This window comes from Pongo abelii, chromosome 16, assembly GCF_028885655.2.
Source record: "Pongo abelii isolate AG06213 chromosome 16, NHGRI_mPonAbe1-v2.0_pri, whole genome shotgun sequence".
Classification (NCBI taxonomy): domain Eukaryota; kingdom Metazoa; phylum Chordata; class Mammalia; order Primates; family Hominidae; genus Pongo; species Pongo abelii.
In genome coordinates, this window is record NC_072001.2 from 96,993,839 (window position 1) to 97,014,353 (window position 20,515).

Sequence of the window (20,515 nt, forward strand, 5' to 3'; positions counted from 1 at the left end):
GTTTAAGAGAGAACTCAAGAATCACCTGGCTGTTAGGCATTTGTGCTCCAGGTTGGTTGAGAGGTGAGACAGAGAGGGAGAGGGAAAAGGGAAGGAGGGAGAAAGAAAGGGATAGAAGAAATGGGAGAGAGTGAGGGAGAGATGGTGACTGAAATGAGACAGAGATGGATGATCGTGTTATCTTGTTACCTTTCTTTTATCACTGACTATTCTGCCAAACACAAGGCATATTTAAAACTATCTCCACTCTGTACAATCTCATTCCACACTTCTTTCCCAATTCTCAGCAGTTGAACTTGCCTCCTACTTTAGATTAAAAGTAGAAGCTGTTAGATTGGAAGTATTGATCCTAAACCTACATGCACATCCACCTACACATAACACATTCCATCTTCTGTCTCCCTATTACACTGGCAGAGCCATTTCTCCTCCTATCTAAAGTCATCTTTTCCTTCTGTCCCTTGAATTCTCCCATCCTCCACATCCATGCACTGTCAGGATCTCTCTAGTACATTTCTCTCATTCTCCCTCATTTGGATCTACTCCATTGGCCTTTGTCATTGTTTGTTTGCCTTTAAAAACAACATTTTATTAGAGCTCATAATTTTATGGTCAGGAATTCTGTGGTCAGAAATTCAAGCTCTTTTTGGTTGGCCAAGTCTTCTTTTCCACCTCTTTTGACTAAGGTCACTCCATGGAATTCAGCAGGCAGATGGTCAGGCTGGGAGGTCTGCCATGGCTCTGCTCACGTGGCTGATGTCTCAATGGGGATGGCCTTAGCTGGGGTCACTGGCCAGGGTACCTACAGATGACCTCTCAAGCATGGTGGCACCTGGCTAGCCCTGCTTCTATTTAAATTTTTTAATTTTTATGATTTGTATCAATACATAATATTTGTACATATTATGGGGTACATGCCGTGTTTTGATACATGCATACAATGTGTAATGATCAATTGGAGTATTTAGGATAGCCATCACCTCAAACATTTACCATTTCTTTGTGTTAAGAACATTTGAAGTCTTCTTTTCTAGCTATTTTAAAATATAAAATATGTTGTTAATTAGAGTCACCCTACTGTGCTATTGAATACTAGAACATATCCCTTCCATCAAATTGTATTTTTGTACCCGTTAACAAACCTTGCCTCATCCCTCTCACCACATCCATCTCTCCTACCACAGTCTCTGGTAACTATCATTTTCCTCTCTACCTCCATGAGATCAACTTTTTGGCTCCCGCATTATGAGTAAGGACATATGATATTTGTCTTTCTGTGCCTGGTGTATTTCACTTAACATAGTGACCTCCAGTTCCATCTATGTTGCTGCAAATAACAAGATTTCATCTTTTTAATGGATGAATTTTATTCCATTGTGCATACAACTCACATTTTATCTATTCATCCATGGATGGACACAGGCTGATTCCCTATCCTGACTATTGTGAATAGTGCTGCAATAAACAAGGAAGTGCAGGCATCCCTGTGATATATTGATTTCCTTTCCTTTGGATCAATTCCCAGTGATGGGATTACTGGACTTTGTGGTAGCTCTATTTTTTAATTTCTTGAAGAAACTCTATATGGTTTTCCAATGGCTGTACTGATTTACATTACACAACAGTGTACAAGAGTTCCCTTTTCTCTGCATCCTTGCCAGCGATTGTTATTTTTGTCCATTGGCTTTTAAGTATTCTTCAATCTCTCCTCAAAAAAAAAAAAAGAAAGAAAAGAAAAGAAATCTCACTCCACTTCACACCTCTGTTTCTTCTTTCATTCACAGTCAAATATCTTGAAAGAGCTACTTATTCTTGCTAATTTCATTTCTGTATCTCCCACTCAATCCTCAACACCTTCTGATCTGACTTTGCTCCCTTCTTGCCCTTATCACTCCACTGAAACAGCTCTTGGTAAGGCCATTAAAACCTTCATTTACATGATCTCTGTCTGATTGATAGTTTTTATTCCTAACTTGAATAAACTCACTAGAATTTGACATCCCTGATCACTTTCTCTCTTTGGCTTCTGGTTTCCATGACTTAACACTCCTGGTTTTCCTCCTAAATTAGTAATTGCTCCTCCTCAATGTCATTTGAAAATGTGCCATCTTCTGCACAGCCACCAAATGCTGCTCAAAACAGGCCTGTGCCCTCTTCTCTCTGCTCTCTCACCTCTCAGTTAGCCAACCTGGAGCACAGAAACCTAACACCCAGATGATTCTTCGGTTCTCTCTTTTTCAACTGTGTCGCTACTGATGTTGTGGGATGGACAATTTCTTGTTATGAAGTGGGGTTCATGATGGTAGCTGTCCTGTGTATTGCAGGTTGCTTAGCAGAATCCCTGACCTCTATCTGGTAGAGGCACTCCCCTCTCATCCCTCCAAGTTGTGACAACAAAAAAAGTCTACACACATTGTCAAATGTTCCGCGGGACATTTGAATCCCCCTTAGTTAAGAACCACTGCTCTGCTCATTTTAGGTGAGCTCATTTACACTCATGGCTTTATTTTTCCCCTGTCATACAAATAATTAATAAATAACATCTCCATCTCTGAAACCTCCTAGAGGCACCAGATCCATGTAATCATTTTCCCTCTTGATATATTAATCATAGAAGACTCAAAGGTATTTCAAACTGAATGTGGCCAAGAATAAATTTGTAATCTTCCTCCCCTTCCCTAAAACCTATTACTGTTGTAGTGTCCTTTTTCTCAGTGGGTAGATTTACGATCCATCCACTTATACAAGCTGTCAACTGAGAGTCCATCTCCAACCCCTCTTTTCTAATGTTGCAAATCAAACCATCATTGAGTTTTACTTTTCAGTCTTGAGATATAAAAGTTTCCTTAAACATTAAAGTAAAAGTTATATCTCTAAAGGGAAACTGATACATTTAACTTCATAAAAAATAAAAACTTTTAAGATAAAAACACAGCAAAAATAATTAAAAATGATATAATTTATATGAAATAAATAACTAACAAATAAATCACAAAAAGACAAATGACCAAATCGAAAAGAAGGCTAAGGTCAGGAGTAGGCATTTCTTCAAGGAGCGTCAGGAATGGTGATGAACACAGGAAAAAAAATGTTCATTCTTATTAGTAATCAGAGAAATAGAAAAGAAAATCATATATAACTAAAACATTATTGTTTGATTTGCATTTGGAATTACTCCCATCCCAATTTATCTTCCTTTGCTCTTTATCTCTTCCATCAACCCATGTCTTTTAACAGGATTACTTTTTTTAATGTCAAAGGCTCCTGTCTTAATTGTCTAGTACAGTCTGCTGCAGTCTTGTATTATTGTTTGTCTGAAAATGTCTTTATTTCAACTTCATTTTTAAGCCGCATTTTCCTAGATCTAGTAATTTAGCAATTATTTTCTTTTGTTTCCTTGAAAATGTCATTCCATTGTTTTCCAGCTATTGTTGCTTTTGAGATAGCAGTTGTAATTCTATGGTTTCAATAAAAGTAATGTCTTTTTAAAAAAAATTTCTGCTGCTTTTAAGATTTTCTCTTTGACTTGATATTCAGCAGTTTCACTGTGATGTATTTAGCTGAATATCTATTTTTATTTATCCTGTTGGTTACCACTGAGTTTCTTGAATCTGTGGGTTGAAGCTTTTGCTTTGTCAAGGAAAACTCTGAGCTGTTATCTCTTCAAATATTGCCTCATTTTTAACTTTCTGTTCTTCTGGGACCACAATTTTTCAAGTAAAGGCTAGATCTCATGGAATCTACTCTATCTTTTCATACTATTCTAATTTTTCCACCTTTGTGTCCTTTTTATGCTATATTCTAGATGATTTCTTCTGAGTTATCTTCTAGTTTAAAATTTTCCTTATGGCTATTTGTAATCTAATTTCCTTATGGCTATTTGTATGAGTAATTGATTTTGATTATTGTACCTTAGGCTTAGAAGTTTAGTTTCATTCTTTAGTTTATGATGTGCTATATTATATTTTATCATTTTTTGTTTGCTGTTACATTTTCAAGCTTATCTTTGTTTCTCTGCACATAGTACGGTCACTTACTTTAAAGACTGATCACACAAAATCTAAATATTTTGTGGGTCAGCTTCTCTTTTTTGTTGGTTCTTGCTCATGATGTCTTTGGTTTCTCTGTTACCTGGAAATCTTTAACTCTGTATAGTTATTTGTAGAAATAATTTGAATATCTTTAAGTAAATACCTTACTTAAGGGAAGATTTGGATTTGCTTCTGAGAAACTCTTAGGGAAGTAGTAACTCAGATAGATCTTAAAACAAATTCAAGGCTGGAGGATCACTAGGAGATCTACAGATGAAACTTGGTTACAATTCCTCCTAAGGACTGGGCCTCTTCTCATTCATTCTTATCCTGACTACGTTGCGTTGAATCTTCCTATTGTTCAATTTCTGCATCTGTGAAATAGGCAAAATAATACCTAGCTTGCTGATTTGTTGTAAACATTAGAGGTAGCAAGCATTGATACAGGAAAGTGATTTTTTAAGACTATTGTGGATAAATATCAACAGATGTTATGAACTAATTGGCTTGAATGTGTTTGATAATATAGGATGCTGTATCTATTCTAATTTTGTATTTCATTGCTGCTTTAAATTTACTGAGAAACTACTCTTTTCATAGCTTTGACCCTTTTATACACATATTTGTAATCTTAAGCAACCAATATTGGTTGATCTCTGCTATGAGAGAGATGGTCCTTTAAGGAAACGTCATAAATACTTGATTTTGATTTTTCTATTTTTAAAATTTTGCAGTATTCATGGTAACTAGCCAATTTTAAGATATGAATACTACGTCAAGTATTTACTTTTTCTAACATTTAGTACTTGGAGTGGACAGAATCTATTTTAAGAAAAGATTTCTCCCTGTCTTAGTTGTTCCCCTTTGGCCTGTGGAGGGTGGAACAGGAGTTACACAAATAGAGATGATTGCCTCTCTACCCTGACAAAGTGTGGTGAAGGCCACTGAAGTGTTGTATGCAAGAAATCACAGGATGGCTGGGATGAGTGAACTATGTATTCCAGGTTTTACTTAGGCCTCAGCATCCAGTGGTAACCCTGTCAATTCTTTGCTCTCTCTGATCATTTGCAAGTATTGGGATGAAGACACTATTTCGGGGTTAATTAGAATCATACAGTATTTATCTTTTGTGACTGGTTTATTTCATTGGTTTAATATCCTCAAGCTTCATCCACATAGTAGTATATGCCAAAATTTCCTTCCTTTTTAGAGCAGAATATTTCATTGAATGCATATGTCATATTTGGCTTATCTATTCATCTGTTGATGGACACTTGGGTTGCTTTCATGTTTTAGGTTTTGTGAATAATGCAGTTACTAACGTTGGTGTACAAATACGTTGCTGAGACCCTACTTTCAATTCTTTTGGTTATATACTTAGAACTGGAATTGCTGAATCATATGGTAATTCTATTTTTTAATTTTTTGAAGAACTTCCACACTGTTGCTCTAACTTCTATTATTTATTTGCTTCTGCTAGCTTCAGGTTTAGTTTATTCTTTTTATGGTATCCTAAAGTATGAAGCTAAGTTACTAACTTGGAATCATCCTTTTTTAAATTGATACATAATATTTTACATGTTTATGGGGTATATGTGGGTACATTTCTTACACGCATAGAATGTGTAATGATCAAGTCAGGGTATTGGGAGTGTCCATTGCCTTGAGTATTTATCACTTTTGTGTGTTGGGAACATTTCGAGCCCTCTCTTCTAGCTACTTTAAAATATACAATGCACTGTTGCTAACTATAGTCACCCTGCTCTGCTATCAAACATTAGAGTTTATTTATTTTAACTGTATGTTTATGCTCATTAAATAATTTCTTTTCATCCTGCCTCCCACCCACACCCTTCCCATGCTCTGGTATCTGGCATTTTATTAATCACTTTCATGAAAAAATTTTTTTTTTTTTTTGAGATGGAGTCTCTCTCTGTCGCCCAGGCTGAAGTGCAATGGCAAGATCTCGGCTCACTGCAAACTCTGCCTCCTGGGTTCAAGTGATTCTCCTGCCTCAGCCTCCCAAGTAGCGAGGGTTACAGGCATGCGCCAGCAGGCCTGGGTAATTTTGTATTTTTAGTAGAGATGGAGTTTCACCATGTTAGTCAGGCTGGTCTCAAACTCCTGACCTCAAGTGATCCACCCACCTCTGCCTCCCAAAGTGCTGGGATTACAGGCGTGAGCCACTGCACCTGGTCAAGTTCTACTTTCTTACCTCCCACATATGAGAACATGTGGTATTTGTCTTTCCTGTCCCTGGATTGTTTCATTTAACATAATGACCTCAAGTTTCATCTATATTGCTGAAAATAACATAATTGCATTCTTTTTTGTGGCTAAATAGTATTCCATTGCATGTGTGTATATATATATAAAAATATGTGTATATATTTATATATACATATATAACAACATTTATGTTGTTCCTCTACATGGGTCATATTTCCCGATTTCATTTTATGCCTTATTTTTTTGTTGTTGTTGTTAAAAATTGGGCATTTGGAAAAGTACACACCTCTCCCCATCTTTGCAAACTGATGTGGAAGACTGTTACTACTTAGTGGGCCCACCTATCCTTGACATTAGCCTGGGTTGAAGTCTTAATGTCTTTGCAGATCTTTTCTGGGTATGCATTCTGTCTGGGCCTCTGTGTGTGTGTCTGTCTCTGTGTGTTTCCAGGCTTCTTTTAAGTGTCTTAATTTCCCAAAATATCTCACTCTAGCTTTTTCTAGGGGGTTCTAAATGTTCTATTGCATTCCTTGGTCTGTAATCTCTTGACTCTAGATGTTCAATGGTCCAAAGTGCCTCTGTGGTTTTCATATACTCCAGTGAGTACCACTGCCTTCTATGAACTGGAGCTTCCTAATCTACCCTCTTGCTGACATCACACTAAATATTCACTTTTGTATCTAATTTTATATTTCAAAATTTGCATCCCTTTTCAAAAAATGGGTTCTACACCAAAGTGTGTGAGCATTAGGCCCCTGAATCTGAATCTACTTCTGGAACTGAGAAGAAAGAAGTTTTAACTGTGGAACAAGTTTGAATTTTTGTTATTTAAGTAGATATATTAATTACAAAAACAAGTCATTTATATCTAAAGGTGATAAAAGATTTTATTTCTATTTTTTGTTTTATGAAATCAACCCACCTATCCAAAGTAACAGAAATAATCTATTCAGAGTCATGGAAAAAACAGAGTGGGCTGTTGGAATTGGAAAGAAACAAGTATGTGTGTGATCTATGTATCTCTATGTATCTATCTATCTATCTATCTATCTATCTATCTGTCTATGTGTCAATCATCTATCTGTCTATTATCTATAATTTACTTCATAGCTTAGTGTATGCCCATCTATGTCTTTTAAAGGGGAAAATAATAATATTTAATCTGAGAGCCTATTTATAATTTTGACAAATGTTTGTGGACACTGGTTTTATAGTTAGGTAGACTTGAAGTTATCCTAGGTCTGTTTTTGTTCACTCAGGAAAGTTGCTTATCCTCTAAATAACCTTGGTTTTCACTATCTGTAAAATGACATCATAGAACATGTTTTAGGTTTGTGATAAGAACAAAATGAGATAATTCAAGTAAAGGTTTTAGCATAATGCCTGACATGTAGAAAACACCAGCATTCAAAAAGGAGTAATTATTATCATTTTTACTATTACTTATTAATACATATTTGGAGAAGTAGGTAGTTTGGTATGCTTACATTATCACTGAATAAGTTGAGGCCAAGAGTTTAAATATTTTGTTCATAATTACTTAGGAATTTATGAGTATACCTTTAGCTTGTAAACTGTAGAAATTATTAACATCTTTGCCTTTCCATCAGTTTATTAAGAACTGCAAATTATAAATGTTTCTGGACTCTGAGCTGAGTATGCACTATCTTTTGAAAACATCAGGCAGGTGGGGTTGGATTTGGTATTTTTTCTAAGAATTTAGTCCCTTTATTGCTCAAATTACTGGAAAATCAATGACTTGTGCCAAACAAATTGTTTTCTTTCTCTAGACAAAAAAGCAGATCAGCAAGTTTTCATATTGCACTATTTTCAATGGCTGGAGCATAAACATTTTACAACAAGAAAAAAATTAAAATTCTTCAACATTTGGAAAAGAAGTGCTTGTAAAACTTTTCACATCCATTCACCATCTGGAAAAGCAAGGTTTTACAGTGAGGTCTGATGATGTCTAGAGTCACCATGCATCTTGGAAAAATGACCTCCTATTTAAGTTATTTCCTCCACAGGACACCATGGTGTTCACCTTTCTACAACTTTACACTTGCTGAGGACATATTGTGGAAAATTAAGAGAAATATATATGGATGGCCAAGGCTGTATATGGATGGCCAAGCCTTTTTACTGGGGAATGTTTTCAGAACAAAATGAGTTACAGGTTCAAGAGTAAAACCCAACAAATCTTGGCTCTTTTTTTCTCTACTAAATTCCAAATCAAAAGTATTTATGGAGTGCTTTTAATGTGCCAGGCGCTGGGCTAGAGATGCGTAATTTTGATAGCAATCTGTGTATTCGCACTCTTTTAACGTGGAAACCTTGCTTGTGCAAGGTCCTCCCAGATCTTATCCTACTTTATCAAAGCTTGGCTAAATGCAACATGTCTTCTCCCCAGTGCCCTGGGTCTCTGTACACGCAGCAAAGTGGTCCTTAGACATATGCTGAAATAGTGCTTAATTTTCCCCATATACGAATGAGATAAATTCTACTACATGTAGCCAGACTTCAATAGGGAGAAAACCCAAAATCACTTAAAATAAAGCTACATTTTCATTTTTGCAAGCCAAATAATCCTGGAGGAAATTGTGCTAATTATTATTTTTTTTATTTTCAGTTTACACGTTGGAGTTTTGACTTCAATATGTAAAAAGTGCATGAAAACGAATGTAGTGCATCTTTCCTCATATGCTCTGCAGTGATGGGAATTGACTGCGTGGCTAGCTGGTCACCTGATAAAGGGCACACAGAGATTCTTGTAGTTCATTAGGGATTACTCTGAGGTTGAATACAGGTTTTTCTTTTTCTCAGATATATAGGTAAGACTTGAACTTCAATTTCCTGCATAGTGAATATGATTTCTCTTGTCATGATTGAGCTTTTTTCATTTTAAACACTGAGAGCTTCTTTTGAGTTTGTGGGACACACGCTTTTGGGTAAAGACTGCTTTCTCAAGGCACATATGTTCAGATGTTCAGGTCGTGATGCAGAGGTATGTATCATCTGGGAGGTGCTCCATGTAAGTTTGCTACTAAACTTCACCCACCCTCACGTGAGAGGCCACGTCTCTTCCCCTGAGTCTGGGGATCATGACACTTTCTATGTCAGCTACTATTTTCTTTTTTCATTTTATTTTATTTTATTTTTGAGATGGAGTCTCACTCTGTCTCTCAGGCTGGAGTGCAGTGGCGCAATTTTGGCTCACTGCAACCTCTGCCTCCCAGGTTCAAGCGATTCTTCTAACTCAGCCTCCCAAGTAGCTGGGATTATATGTGCACGCCACCACACCCAGCAAATTTTTGTATTTTTTTTTTTAGTAGAGACAAGGTTCTGCCATGTTGGCCAGGCTGGTCTCAAACTCCTGCCCTCAGGTGATCCACTCGCCTCGGCCTCCCAAAATGCTGGGATTACAGGCGTGAGCCACTGCGCCTGGCCACATCAGCTACTATTTAATGAACGTCTTTCCCTGGACAAGAACAAAACTCAAAGAAATCCAACAGATTATAACTTAGTCCTGGGGAGAGAAAATTCCACATGTTAAGCAGAAAGCTGAACCACATAGAATTCAACCTTTGGTGCTGCTAGTGTTGACAAGGAAGGATAGAGTCTCTGAGCTAGAGTAATAAAGAAAGAGGAATGAGAAACTAGTATATCTCCAAAGGTTCTCAAAGTATTATTCCTGGACCAGTAGCACCAACATTCCCTGAAGATATGTTGGAATTAAAGATCTCAGGCTCCACCCAGACTTACTGAATCAGAAATTCTGGGGCAGGGTCCACTAATCCTTGTTTTAGTCTTCTGGGTGATTCTGATACACACTCAAGTTTGAGACCCTCTGTCTAGCTAGACCATGCTCTTTTTACTTCAACTCATTATTCCCACAACATGATGCCATAATATAAGAGATTACATAGTGTCAGGCTTTGCTTAACTTAGGCTAAGTCTTTAGACAGATACAAAGAGGTCATTCAATTAGTGGTACCTATTGGATAGGGCTCTTATGCCATCCATTTTGTTCCAGCAGTTCTTAGCTCAGTTCCTGGGACACAATAAATGATTAATAAATAGATAACTAGTTATTGAATGAGTGTGGATTGATGAAGTTTGAGTATATACACACACAGCACACACACACACACACACACACACACACACACACACACACAAACACAATGTGAGCCATACAAGAGAATGAACGGGAAAGCAAATTTCTTCTTGAATACTCATAAAATCAGCTTCTAATACCAAATATTATTTCTTTAGGCCATATCCCACTGGAGCCTGAATTGCTACAGTAGCATTCTGGAGATTTTCCTCCTTTCTAGTATTGGCCTGTCCTAATGTATTACATAACTAGCATTCTGGAAAATATTCCTCAAGGATCACTTGCTTGCATAACTTACCTTAGAAATTCTTCAGTGTTTGAGTGTGTAGTTCTTTCTGTGCTGTGTGCCCATTGTATCTTGTGAATTTCTGTCTACTAAGGTAAATATCTGTCCACATGTCTCATTCCTTCACTAAACTAAGAAATCACTGTAAAGAAAAATGTATTAGTGTGTTCTCACACTGGTGATACAGACATACCCATGACTGGGCAATTTACAAAAGAAAGAGGTTTATTGGATTTACAGTTCCACATGGCTGAAGAGGCCTCACAATCATGGCAGAAGGTGAAAAGCATGTCTCACATGGCAGCAGACAAGAGAAGAGAGCTTGTGCAGGGAAACTCCCCTTTTTAAAATGATCAGATCTCATGAGTCTTATTCACTATTGGGAGAACAGCATGGGAAAGACCTGTACCCATGATTCAATTACCTTTTACTGGGGCCCTCCCACAACAGGTGGGAATTTAAGATGAGATTTGAGTGGGGACACAGCCAAACCATATCAAAAAATAATTTATTAATTACCTTGTATGATTCTTTTTCCTATTCCTGGGATTTAGCACTGTTCCTAAAATGACTTATAAAAATATTTCATGTGTATTTATGTATAAGTACCACACACTAACAGATTGCCCCACTGGAGCACCCAATTTGTGTTTATTTAATCCGTGAAAACAATTAGTTCCTGGCCATGAAGTTTATGCTCCTCCCATAATTTTATGCCAGTTTTTCAGCCTTGTGAATTTCCTCTTTTACCCATCACCTCAATTATTTTTTTTTACAGGTGGAGTCTCACTATGATGCCCAGGCTGTACTTGAACTTCTAGGCTCAAGTGATCTTCCCACTTGAGCCTCTGGTAGCTGAGACTACTGGGGTGTGCCACCGTGCCTGGCTTCTCCTCTCACCTTTAGCTCAACAAGTCCTCTTGGAGTCCTCCCCTTACTCAAGCAGCGCTCAAGCCACCACTGGGTCATACTTTATATACCTTAGGGTGACACTGTATTTGAGGGTTCACATTTAAATGTGCCAAATGAATGCAAAGCCTGGTTTACATTTAGGAGCTTTATATATTTTTTGGCTTAAGGTCTGGTCTATCTGGTCTATACGAAAAATAGACTTCTTGAGCAGCTCCACCCTTTCTCACTTACAAACTTGTTCATAATTGGGCTTTAAATAAATAAATAAATAAATAAATAAATACTTATTTAATGAGGTTGACAGCTTGGTGAGATGTTTGACAATGATAATTTCAATAATTTCTGTCATTTTTAGTTCCAAGAGGAACCATCACCCAGTTGAAACTGTGAACCTCTCTCACAAAGTCTAAGTAGCCCTTGATTCAAGCTATGGGCACCAGTCTCCACATAATCTACTCAGAAGCACCGTAGTGTGGAAATTGGCAATGTCTGCCTTCTCCAAATCATTCAATAGAGTTTCAGCTTTTCTCAGGCATTCTGCACATTTATAAAAGTTAGCTCGATGCAGTATTCCAATAAGACCACCAATTATATGCCTTTCAAACGATGTCATCTTCTGAAAGCGTTCCACATGGCTATAATCTTATTACCTCTGGTTGAAGTAGTCACAGACCAAACTAAATGGTGAGTAGAGATTGGTTATAGGGATTATTTTTTCCCATCAGAGTCAGAGTAAGTGACTGCCCTCTCCCTTGTGGTGTGTTTCAGTCCTGACTTGACTAGTGAAGCCACTCCTACAGATTTCAAACTCTGTGCCGGGGTAGGAAAACACAGGTTGGCTTCACTTCATCCTCAGCCTCCTAACTTCCTTTTAAGTAACCATGAGATATATTTAGGAACAGCTGGTTTCTGAGCTAATATCCATGAGGCACCAAGGCAAAAAAAAAAAAAAGGCAATTTAAACACACTAAAACTGCTGGCCATCTCCTAACCATTCATTGCACATGTAAATTTCACTTGCATTTTTTTTTTTTTTGCATTTGCTGGTACTATTTTCACTTTTATACCCTAAGTTCATGTGGTAAGAGTTCCTTTTAAAGCATAAGGCAAAGCAGCATAGGGTGGAAAGTTATGGATTTTAGAGAAAGGTAGACATGGCTTTGCAAACTAGCTCTATTATTTATTACATCAAGAATCCCAGAGAAGTTTCTTCTCTGATCTTCGTCAATGTTGTTATGTGTATATTAAGGGTAATGATTCCTATCTTACAGTATTAATGAGAATTCACTGAAGAGTCATTCATTCCTCAAATGTTTATGTGCCCTTACAGGAACTGGACCAAAGGAAGAGGACACAGAAGGTAAAAGGAAGCAAGATCAGCAGGTTCTCCCACTCTAGCGCTCCTACCAAGAGGCTTTGATAAGCAATCACAATTGTCCCCAGTGACATGAAAGAAAAAGTGAAGCATCCTGTAGGGATGCATAACATGACATCTACATAGACTTGAGTTTCATGGAAGGAAACTGTCACCACATACAAGTTCAAGGGAAATGTTCAGCCTCCACGGTAGGCAATCCCTAATTTATAACTCTTTACCTGTTGCTAAACATTTTGACTGAGTGTGGAAGAATAAGGAGTAGATAGCTAGACAGAGAAGCTTTTGGGAGAGAGCAGGAAGGAAAAGAATACAGCATGAGAAAAGACCTGAAACACTCAAGAAAGCCCAGCAGGGCTGTATGGTAAACAGCAGGGGATAGACTTGACCTGAATGCCAGGGGTGTGATATGTTCTCAGTTAATGAAAACTATATTCATCATTCAAAAACTGTGCATTAACTGACTTCTAGAAAGTAGGCAGTGTTCTGGTTAGTAAGTGGTTTGGAACTGATTTTTTTAAAAACTTTTTTTTTCCTAGAAGATATCTAGCAGAGCCTTCCTGCTGAAGGTAAAACCTATTAAGTATAATCTATCTATCTATCTATCTATCTATCTATCTATAGATATATATATATATAGAGAGAGAGAGCCTGAAATCAGATAGTCATATATATAGACAGATATATATATATATATACATATATGTATATATGTCTGTGTATATATGTATGTGCGTGTATATATATATGTGTGTATGTGTGGGCATATATATATGTATATATGTATATATCCTGAAATCAGATTGTCCTCAAGCAAATGGTAGCTTTCTTTTTTTACATTTTACTTTTTAGTATTGGCCAACATCTCCACTCTCCCCATGGGACACTTGAGTCCAATCATTATTATAAGATGTTAGACCTACTCTCTCTCTGGGACAGGAAAATGCCAGTCACCATGGGCAAGAGCTTTTGGCAGCTTTGCAGCCTTTAAATGCCTCATTTTGAATAAGCAAGGCACTTTCTGGAAAGATTTAAAACCATGTTCTATAAGTTGCAATTAGTGGCTTCCCACAAATTGCATATCTCTCCAGCAGGTGAGGTCTCTCCAGAGTGCTTTGCTAACTGGCTTACAAGATTGTATGTTATTGTTCTTTAGGGGGAAAATATTTTCTCTTTTCCTTTTATACCCACTCACTTAGATACGTATCATCATAGGTATTTACTGCAGCAGACTCTAGCTGTGTGTTTACAAGGTCCCCAACTAGGGATTAACAAAAGTAACGTGGTGTGTCACCTTTCAAAGATATTTTATTTTCTTGGTGGGAATGTTTTTCCATTTCATTTTCAGTATGTAGGTGACTCCTAACCTACACTAGTTTATTGCCTTACTTAGAGTAAATAAAGATGCCTGATAGTGAGGAAAACATATTTACAGCAGTTAAATATGACTTTGTTGCCAGTGCTGAGCCAAGCTGATTTGGGTTCAGACAATAAAAGCAAAGATAGCAAGGAAATATGAGAAGCTGATTGTTGTGGTAGTGAAAACTTTGAATTGCACTTATGTAGTGAATTCATACCTTTGAACTAGGAGAAATTTTGTCAGAGCCTTTTTGCCTTTGCTAAACAGGTTTTGGGAAGACTTTAAGAGAAAAAGTGTTTAGCAAAGGCAAAGCGTGGTTTGATCATTTTAGGAAGATAGCTAGTTGATGTGACATCAGCTTTCAGGTGGAAGCTGAGAGTATTTTGATAGGCAGCCTCCAAACAGAAGCTGCCCTACTGGTCACTGTTAACTAGGAATCAATTCAGACATAGTGCAAGGGTGTAGGAATAATGACATTTATTGTTTTTTAAAAAAACAGACATAATAGATTTAGAAGTCTTAGCCGCTCCCCAGCATTTGGATGTAGACAAATCACTGGAGTGCTTTAGGCTTCTATTTCCCTATATTTGAAATGAAGGAATTAGAGACTCTTTAGTATCTTTTCTAATCATAAGACTGCAAATTACACGAATTCAAATCCCAGGTTATTCTCTAATTCTGCCTTTGGAATACCATTCACCTTCTGGACCTCAGCATCCTATATCCCAGAATAACAACAATGTGTGTCTTATAACATTTTTAAATTAATTTAGATAATATATGTGAAAAGTTCTAGCAAAGGGCCAGACACATAGTAAATATCTCAATACCTTTCTAGGAGCCTTGTTGATGATGGCTTGATTGAAAAGAAAAAAAAAGTTAAGAGAATGATTAGGGGATTTTCCAGTCAAAGATTTCTGTACAGATGTGCCTTGACTTATGGTGGGTTTGTGTACCAATAAAGTTGAAAATATCTTAAGCCAAAAATGCATTTAATATACCTCACCTGCCACACATCATAGCTTAGCCTAGACTACCTCAAATGTGCTCAGAACATTTCCAATAGCCTACAGTTGAGCAGAATCACTTGGCAACACAGTACACTATAGAGTATTTGTTGTTTACCCCTGAGATGGCGGGGCTGACTGGAAGCTGTGCTCACCACCGCTGCCAGGCATTGAGAGACAGTATGGTACTCATATCATTAGCCTGGGAAAGGATCAAAATTAAAAATTTGAAATGTGGTTTGTACTGAATGCCTATCACTTTTCAACCATTGTAAAGTCGAAAAATTGTACCATAGTATGCCAGGGACCATCTGTATTTTTAGTAATTTTGCTTGAAAACAGCTTCTGGGTACCAGGCAGACCCTTACCTAAGGAAATATTTTTTCATTACCAACATTTGAACAGGTTAGCAGAGGTGAGAGATCTGAATACAGAAGTGGAAGCAACATTAGAAACAGCCTTGGAGGACATCCAGCAGCCCATGCAAGTGGCAGAATGCTCACGGACAAGCTGAGTTTGTAGGGAAACTGCAATTGGATAGACAGGACTTGACGTCCAGATTTGAGATGTGTGGAATCTGTGGGCATGATGTCATTGGTTTGTAGGGTTTATGCTCCATTTATCCTTACAGAGGAACCCAGGAAAGAGCATAGTGTGAGGGGAAGGTCACGGGATTAAGGTGAGACATCGTGGCAGGGAACCATCTTTCCATCAAAAATGTGCACTCTTCCTTCCACAGTGTGGAGCGTGTACAGGAACGAGGCTGCTCACCCAGGACTTTTGCTTTTCACCTTTGTGCTCCTCACATACGGCCATGTGCCCAACCCCCACCTGCCTCCTGCACAACCCCACCAATGGCATGTGTGCAGAGTGATATGCGCCACTTCCGGGCTGGATATTTACACTGTGGTTACCTTCTGTCCCTTTTCTCTGCATCAGCCACTGAATGCAGCTCTGCCCAGGCCTTAGGAAAAGGTGAAACCCCAAGTGGCAGGGGACCAAGTTCACCATATCCAGGAAGCTGTCCTTGAACCAGAAATACCCATGTTGTTCTCCGACATGAACAAGAAATAGGTTTCTATTATATTAAGCAACAGAAATTTTCAGATATATTAGTTCTCCCAGCAGGAAGGATGCATTGATAATGGCAACATGAATGGAGCTCAAAACATCACATTTAATGAAAAAAGAGACTTACATAAAAAAAATTATAGACTACATTATTACATTCAAATGAAGTTCAAGAACAAGCAAAAGTTGTGGAAAAATATCGGAAAACTTGCTTCTGCTGGAGGGGTAGGACGGGATTTGACTGGCAAGAGGCCTAGGGGAACATGCTGGAATGATATTAATGTTCTATTTCTTGATGGAGGTTTGGGTTCCACAGGTGTATGTATTTGCAAAAGTTAGCAAATATAGAGTTAAGGTTTGTGTTCTTCCTTGTACAATACATTTTACACCAAAGGAAAGGCTGTAAACAAATATTGAACTGTAGTTAATATGTATGGAGAAAAACTTAAGGAAAAGACTTATTAATGCCTCAAGTTTATTTTAAAAAGCATTGAAAATAAGATTAAACATGTATTTATGGATAAACTACTGAAACTGAGAGACATTAATAGTAAATAATCAAAATTTTCACCATAAGAATGAAATTGAAAGGGATTTGAACCCAGGTCTGTTTCACTGTAAATCCTTGCTCCTGTGCTCTCTCATGTCTGTATTGGAATTCATGGGTAGAAAATTTAAATGATCTGAATCACTAGGAGAAGAAAGATTCAGGAAAAAGAAAACGAAAGGCTAGATTTCCAAAGATAAGCCAGGTAAATATCATGGAGAGTTGCAACAATGTACTGCTAATTAACTCTAATACTTAGAGCTAATGTCGAGTTTTCTGAGGGTTGTGACATTCATACATGACTAATTAACCTACACAGCAAATGCGTTTCACTAGCTGCCATGACACAGCCAATCAAGACTAGCTCACTGTTTGCTCATTTGGAAAATGATGAGGATTCCCATATAGACTTAATTACACTACAAAGATTGACAATTATCTTCTCTATAGAAGCATCAGATGCTTCAATATTATACTGAACATGTGCCTATAATTATGTCCATAATTTGTCTAGCAGAAAATGTAACCCAGTCATTACTGAGATCTTATGCCTGTAATTAGATATTGAAAAAAAAATACCAAATGGGAAATGTGGGTTGCTGGGATGTTAGGACCATTATAATGTGAGAATCTGTGTGAAGCTATTAGTGGGAACTCAGTAGCAACCAACATCTCTTGGATTGCTGCCCTCTATTAAAAATAATTAGGAAGTGTGAGAGAGAGGGGAAAATGATGGCAGAGTAAAACCATAGTACAATCGCTTTTCCAATACTTGACTGAAATCATTAAAAATCCCATAGGCACCTCAAATTCAACACATTTGAAACCGACTCATTAGCCACCTTTGCCCCACTATAGCTACTCCTTCTCCTGTGTTTGCTGTCTTAGACAATTGCAAAGCATTGTAGAGTCATCTGCAACAATTGTTCTCTCACTCCTTTCTCCTAATCAAACCTCCGTGATTCTGATTATGAATTATTTCCAAGTGTGTTGCTCCTCTCCATGCTGTGACTCTTCCATTGTCTGCCTTCATCATCCTTGTATGGTCAATTTCAAGAGCATGTGTAAGAACAGTGCTGCATCTGCATGTTCACTCATAAGTGGGAGTTGAACAATAAGAACACATGGACACAGGGAGGGGAACATCACACACTGGGGCCAAGGGGAGGGAGAGCATTAGGACAAATACATAATGCATGTGGGGCTTAAAACCTAGATGACGGGTTGATGGGTACAGCAAACCACTATGGCACATGTATACCTAACAAGCCTGCATGTTCTGCACGTGTATCCCAGAACTTAAAGTATAACAATAATAAAAGAAGAATGGGGCTGCTTTCCTCAAATGTCTCCACTGTGTCACTTATCTTCTGAATTTCTCCCAGTATGATCACCTCTAATCACAAATCTCATTATGCCACTCTGCCATTCAGAAGAGTTGAGCGTGTCCACCTCTTTCCTAACAGCATTTGGCAGAACACAGCAAGTATGTTTTGTTTTTCATTGAATTTTGTTCCAGCTTCACGCTGGCCTGCCCCAGTCTGTAATTTAGGCTAGCTCCATTATATGGTTTACTAATTATGTAACGTGACATGCTCATTATTTCAGTTATCTCTTGCAGGACAACTGGCTACACCAAAATTTAATAGCTAAAAGCAATCGTTTTTATTTTGTTAATGATTTTTTGGGGTAAGGAATGTAGAAATGGCTCCAAAGCGTGGTCGTTTCTGATCGATATTGCATCAGCTGGGGTGGAAGAATCTTCTTCAAAATAGCTTCTTTACTCACATCTGATGCCGTAGGGCTTCTTGACCTCTCTCTCTCTCCATGCGGCTTCTCATCCTCCAGGCTTTCTTCACTTGGCTTACCTTCTTGAAAGTAAGGATATCTAAAAGAAGTCTCACTTTTTACACGGAAGCTAGATTCCAAGAGGCAGGCAGTAGAAACTGCCCAGCTAGTTAAAGGCTGTAACAGAAAAAGGCATGGCAACACTTCTACCATAGTCTATTAGTGAAGGCAGTTCCTGAGACCCTCAGATTTAAGAGCACAGAGAAATAGACCCCACTTCTAGATGGGAAAATGTCCAGGTCACGTTGAAGAAGAGCACATAGGGTAAGAGACACTGTTGCACCCGTATTTGCAAAAGTAAATCTATATGCATGCTATTTCATTCTTCTAAAATACTGAGTGGCTGTAGCTCTCAATGCTAATCGCTCTGTCTGTCCTACTCAAATGCACTTTGGAGCAATTGCTCAACTTTGCACATTCTCTATGCAACCTCTCTCCAAAATGCCCCTACAATATTTAGTGTAATCACTTTTATGTTAGAGTGGAACACCATTGTCTATTTACTGACATATTTATCTCTCCCGCCAGAATATAAGAAGCTCATGTCTTATTTACTTTAGAATACCTTTTGTATAACACAGATGCTGGTATATAGTAGATATTAAGTACATGTTCTATTGACCACAAGACTAATAAAAGGAATAAATAAATTATCCTATTCATACATGTATTATCTATGCCTGGTGTACTTCCTGGAACAAGTTTAGTACCTGGTGTTTATCAGCTTCCAAGATGGCCCCCAATAATCTCCACCTCCTGAATTCACACTCTTTGTAGTTCCTTCCTGCATTGTGCCAGAGTTGGTCAAGGTGACCAACAGGATATAGTAGAAGGGATGGTATTATGCTATCAAAGACATTCAATTTCTATCTCTTTCTCTCTCATAATTCACCCTGATAGAAACCAGCTGCCTTGTTGCAAGCAGTCCTACGGAGAGGCCCACATGGTGAGAAACTGAGGCCTCCTGCCAACAGCCAGATGAGGGAGCTTGCAACAAGATCCTCCAGCCCCAGCTAAGCCTTCAGGTGACTGTACCCCAGGCAACAGCTTGAGTAAAACCTCACAAGACGTCCAGAGCTAGAGCCACCCAACTAAGCTTCTCCCAGATTTCTGACTCTCAGAAACCATGTGAGATAATAAATGCTTGTTGTTTTAAGCTGCTAAATTTTGAAGTAGTTTTTTACACAGCAAGAGATAATTATTTTATTTACTAATACATATTCGTGAATGCCATCCAGCATAGAAAGAATGAAGCAGTTCCATTCTTCTTGGATTTTTAGCTAAAGTATTTTGTTGTTACTAGGATAGACACCTGGGTGGTAGTTGCTATTTCAAGCTGGACACCTGGGCTTTTTCTCCACTACAAAGAACCTCTCAGTTACTACCAGAGAAAGTAATGATCTCACTTCTTGGAGTAAGTATTTGTGCTAATTAGCAGCATGACGAAATCTAGCATGTCAAGCAAAAAACTATTTGTACTTAATCTTCCAACACATTCTCTTATAGAGAGGATATGATGCCAGAGAAATAAACATTAAACTACTGTATACTATCAGACCTTGCAATGTAGCCTTACTTCACTAGCTTTGTATTTCAATCCCTAATTACTAAACTGATAAGATTTCTGATTATTTTGGTTAAAAGAAAAAGCCCTCCTTTTGTCTCAACAAAATTAGAACATGAAAGAAAAAAATAAATATATGAAATTACCTAGAGAAGATATTATTTATAT

General features: G+C 37.7%; 1 long non-coding RNA gene across 1 annotated transcript in view; it reads left to right on the forward strand.

Moving 5' to 3' along the window:
* Positions 1-19,945, forward strand: part of LOC129050209 (uncharacterized) — a 54,451-nt gene extending 34,506 nt beyond the window's left edge. Inside the window, exons 2-4 of the long non-coding RNA XR_008513794.1 lie at positions 11,931-12,259; positions 12,906-13,141; positions 19,684-19,945. This is a non-coding gene — a long non-coding RNA (uncharacterized LOC129050209). The remainder of the gene's footprint in view (positions 1-11,930; positions 12,260-12,905; positions 13,142-19,683) is intronic.
* The last annotated feature ends 570 nt before the right edge of the window (positions 19,946-20,515 follow it).